Raw genomic sequence first — 5275 nt, 5'->3', positions numbered from 1 at the left:
GTAGTGGGGGGCTGAGAGACCATCGTGGTGTGGAATCACGGTGTATAGGGATTTAATGTCCAGGGTGAAGAGGAGGTGTGAGGGGCCGGGAGGGAAAGAAAAGGAATTGAAGAGGCGAAGGGCGTGGTTGGTGTCGTGTATGTGGGATGGGAGGGCAGCAACTAACGGGGATAGGATATGGTCGAGGTATTTTGAAATGAGTTAGTGGCTGTGTGGTAAGTAGTTTGCTTACGAACCACATGGTTCTGGGCTCAGTCCCACTGTGTGGCACCTTGGGCAAGTGTCTTCTACTATAGCCTTGGGCCGACCAAAGCCTTGTGAGTGGATTTGGTAGACGGAAACTGAAAGAAGCCCGTCGTATATATGTATATGTATATATATATATATGTATGTCTGTGTGTATGTTTGTGTGTCTGTGTTTGTCCCTCCACCATCGCTTGACAACCGATGCTGGTGTGTGTACGTCCCTGTAACTTAGCGATTTGGCAAAGGAGACTGATAGAATGAGTGCTGGGCTTGCAAAGAATAAGTCCTGGGGTCGATTTGTTCAACTAAAAGGTGGTACTCCAGCATGGCTGCAGTCAAATGACTGAAACAAGTAAAAGAGTAAAAGAGTATATATATATATATATATAATATATACACATCAGAGCAACTGGGAAACCAACACTGTGATTCTCACAGGAATGTTGACTGACCAAGTCAGTTTTCACTCACAAGGTTGACCTGAGATTGTGTTGGAAAATATTTGCTTAAATGCTCCAACAGAAGTTGTCTACCATTCTGGAGTACTAGTGCCCCACACTGTTAGGAAAATTTGGCTTTTTTTAGTAGGTCAAATAACTATGTAGATGCACTTTCATTGGTTCTTAGCTATTGCAGTTGCGTCAAATATCTAAGATTTCTTGGAGCTTACCACAAAGGAGTTGCAACTCAAAACAGAATTGAAATAGAGTATTTTTTCTTTTGTTAGTTTCTCTAAAGTTTGTTATGAATTCCTTAAATCATAATATCACTAGTACTTAAGTTTTGTGATGCCTAGACTCTGATATCTAACTAGGTTTTCACAAGGCCTGAAGAGAAAACCTTCAGTTATCCAACTCAAATATTCCATCAATGCACTATTAAAAAAAAAAATATATATATTTTAAAAAGCTCACTGGTTAATTTTTTAAAACAATCACTGGCTAATTACAACACCAATACCAGTTCTGGCACTTTTTCTATATATCACTGGCAGGGAGATGAGTTGCTGCTATTTCTAGCAGTCAAGCGTCCACTATTGTCAAAACCAAGGAAGGTTGAAATCATGTGATCTGGTGCTCTCAGTGCTGGAGATTGTGGGGCTTTATCGCCACACTAGCGATATAAACAAGAGTGCATTTTGCACCAGAAGCCAATATGAGAGTTTCTCTCAGGGTATCTATTGCAGTATAGTTTGTTCCAACAGAACATCCTTGTTTAAGTGGAAATATTACCTCACTGAGCTATTATTCTCTTGTTTTCCCCCCCTCCCCTAAATGATATTGTGATATTTTGTTAAGAGTACAGAACTACAATTGTCCATGTTTATTTCAATCTAAAAAGATAGTTACCAATGACACTAAGTAATTTAAGAAATGTCATGAAGTTTCCATAGAAACCAAGTTATGATTTAAAGGTTAATTAGTCACTCACCTACCCTTACTTTTGTAGATTATGCACTGCTGAGCTAGTTCAGTTTTTTCTGAAACAATACTACTATGTTGTAAAATTATTTTATCTAATTGCACCTTTTAACCTTTTGCACTAATGTTACTTGTATTAGAAAGTCAAACAGCAGAAGTATTGGATTGTCAGATAAATTTCTTCGTATTTTCTTAGCTTTTTATTTTTGCTTTCCATTCATTTTAATCTTTTCTGCTGTTTTCTGAATTTATTGTTCAGAATACTCTGTTTCAATATCAACAGTGTGTAAATAAAAATTACATTAATTAGAAGCAATGATAATGGCATGCACAATAAACACTATGGAAGAACATCCTTGACATAAATAACATCAACAACAACCACTATGGAAGAACATCTTCAAAATCTACAATGGTTATCAAGAATAGTAATGACATCTACAACATCTATGGGACAACATCCTTGTCATTCATCATTTTAACATCCACTTTTCCATGCTTGCATGAGTCAGATGGAGTTTATTGTGGTGTACTTAGATGTCCTTCCTGTTGCCAGCTATCGCTTGTTTCCAAGAAAGTAATATTTCCTTATGGCTAGACTTGTTTTTGCACAACATTGGAAATGAACTACACTGCTTGTATGACAGTGACATTCATTTACAACTGTTACACAATGTTAAGACAAAGAAACATAAACGCATATGCACGTGTGTGTGTGTGTGTGTGTGTGTGTGTGTGTGTGTGTGTGTGTGTGTGTGTGTGTGCATGTGTGCATGCATGTGTGTGTGTGTGTGTGTGTGTGTGTGTGTTCACACACAATAGGATTCTTTCAGTTTCTGTCTACCAAATCCACTCACAAAGCCTTGGTTGCCTAGGGCTATAGCAAAAGACACTTGCCCAAGGTGCCACACAGAGGAACTGAACCTGGAACCATGTAGTTAGGAATCAAACTTCTTACCACACAATCACACCAGTAATTAAGGTTATCCACACAGAGCATTCTTGGTATTCTATTCTCCTTCTACACAATCTACCTTTCCTAAACTATTTCAACAAACACAAAATGCTGTCATTTAACTACATATGATATTCTATAAAACTATGTAAAGTTTACCATATACCATTCACTGCACTACATTTCAGTTGATACAACTCCTACAAATCTGCTGGATCAAAGTAGAGCTGTGTAATCACAACAGTAGCTAATATATTTAATTCACTGAGAAATTACACCAAAGGTTGTAAGCTCATATCTGTAGTAAATGTATAACCAGATTGTACTGATGAGTTGAAGTTCAAGGAAAGTTAACTGTACATTTTAAATTCAGCATTACCACCTCTTCCTCCAGTACACATGCTATCCCACTTTTCTTCATACTAAATATTCTTTTCTAATTGAGGCACAAGGTTCGAAAATTTTGGGGGCAGGGGCCAATCAATTAGATCGACCCCAGTACGCAAATTTATTGACCCCGAAAGGATGAAAGGCAAAGTCGACCTCAGCAGAATTTGATCTCAGAACATAAAGACAAATGAAATACCACTAAGCATTTCGCTTGGCATGCTAATGTTTCTGCCAGCTCGCTGCCTTGTTCATACTAGATATTTTAAAATATATTGGTTTGTCAGATAAATTCATTCATTTTTTTTCTTTCTACTTAACATTCTACCGTTATATGTCTAAAAAAGATAAAATTTATTCGTTTCAAAGACATCAAGTTATAAAAACCAATAAATAAAACATGTAAAACACTGCAATAAAAATATTCAAGTAAACTTGAACATGTCTTTATTAACTGATATTGTTTCTGTCGGTAATTTCATTGTTGTTTCACTGCAGGTCAGCCTTGCTTGTGTAGGCCTATGATCAAAGATGTACACTCTGTGACCATTGTGTCTTTATGTTTTTTAACCCTTTAGCGTTCAAACAGGCCATATCAGGCTCGAAATATTCTGCCTGTTTTATACTCAAACTGGCCAGACTGGGCCTCTCACTCCATCCTACAATGTCAGCCTAAAAATAAACAAACACATCATCAAAATCTCAAAGCTACAAGATAATGCATGATTAATTCAAAACAATGTGAATAAACAAGCATTACATTCAACAGAGTAATCTGAATACTAAACAGTTAAAGTAACAAGCATCTAAAACTGTCCTTCCTTTCTTAAGACACTAGTATGCGCTATAAGATGGATTTGACTGCTAATTCTATTAAACCTAACATACACAACATTTATAAATACTAAAGGAAACCTGAAATAAATCAAAATAGTGCTGAAGTAGATAGGATGTGGTATAGTCTATTATAGCATAGCAGAATTCATATGTCAGTTTGCTAAGTCTGGTTGCTGTGAGGAATGAAGAACTGCATATTCAAAAGTCTTCACTATCCTTCGGAGAGTAAGGAAAGAAAGAGAGAATAGTATTTTTGTTGCTAGAGTTGTTTGAACAACATCACTTTCCCTCTCTTCCTAATTCTCAGATGAAATGCAACAATGCTGAAATTTGAGAAACTTCACTCAGCATGACAACTGAATTCATCCACCTTTTCTGTGAATCTAACTTTAGATTAATTATTCGTGAAGTAGAGTACCACCAGATTTATTGGATTCTGGATTTGACATTGTTAAGCATTTTCTTAAACACTGAGTTCCCTCTTTCAGTCAGAAACTAAATGTGCATGTGTATGAGAGAGAGAGAGAGAGAGAGAGAGAGAGTGAGAGAGAGAGAGAGTGTGTGTGTGTGTGTGTGTGTGTGTGTGTGTGTGTGTGTGTGTGTGTGTGCATACATGGTTCCAAGTTCAGTTTCACTGGATGGCACCTTGGGCAAATGTCCCCTATGGCACCATGCCAGCCAATACCTTGTGAGTGGACTTGGTGGAAGGAAACTGAAAGAAGCCTACACTGTATATATATATATATATATATATATATATATATATCAAAAAGTATGAAAAATCCTTTCTGAGCCACAGGCACATGAAACTTGTTTCCCAGATTCTGTATTAAATAAATCTCCACCACCCCTGGATGGGATGCCAGTCTGTTGCAGAATTGCTCATATTTACCAGCTGAGTGGACTGGAGCATATAGAATGCAGAGTTTTGCTCAAGAACACAATGCATTGCCCTATCAAGAATTGAAACCACAATCTTACGATCATGAGTGCAACACCCTACCCACTAAACCACACATGCCCACATGTGTGTGTGTGTGTGTGTGTGTGTGTGTGTGTGTGTGTCTTTGTGTCTGTATTTGTCCCAATAACTTAGCTGTTCAGCAAAAGTGACTGATAGAATAAGTACTAGGCTTACAAAGAATAAGTCCTGGGGTTGATTTCTTAGACTAAAAAGTGGTGCTCCAGTATGACTGCAGTCAAATGACTGAAACAAATAAAAGAATATCTGTGCCCAGCGTCGCCTTCCTGGCACGTGTAAAGACATTTGAGCGAGATCGTTGCCAGTGCCATTGGACTGGCTCCTGTGCAGGTGGCACGTAAAATACACCATTTTGAGCATGGCCATTGCCAGTACCACCTGACTGGCCTTCATGCCAGTGGCACATAAAAGCACCCACTACACTCTCGGAGTGGTTGGCGTTAGGAA

The 5275-nt window shown here is 37.9% G+C and overlaps 1 protein-coding gene and 1 long non-coding RNA gene across 2 annotated transcripts in view; one reads left to right on the top strand and one right to left on the bottom strand.

Annotated features, from left to right (window-relative positions):
- The window catches only part of LOC106874958 (FYVE, RhoGEF and PH domain-containing protein 2), a 499830-nt gene that overhangs the window by 205495 nt on the left and 289060 nt on the right, over window positions 1-5275 (top strand). The gene's annotated exons all lie outside the window — the stretch shown is intronic.
- LOC128247923 (uncharacterized) overlaps window positions 3426-5275 on the bottom strand; it is a 9097-nt gene continuing 7247 nt past the window's right edge. The window contains exon 2 of the long non-coding RNA XR_008264267.1: window positions 3426-3681. This is a non-coding gene — a long non-coding RNA (uncharacterized LOC128247923). The remainder of the gene's footprint in view (window positions 3682-5275) is intronic.

The sequence above is a fragment of the Octopus bimaculoides genome, chromosome 5 (assembly GCF_001194135.2).
Source record: "Octopus bimaculoides isolate UCB-OBI-ISO-001 chromosome 5, ASM119413v2, whole genome shotgun sequence".
NCBI lineage: Eukaryota > Metazoa > Mollusca > Cephalopoda > Octopoda > Octopodidae > Octopus > Octopus bimaculoides.
The sequence above is the reverse complement of the archived record's forward strand: the minus strand, read 5'-3'. Positions and strand labels throughout refer to the sequence as shown.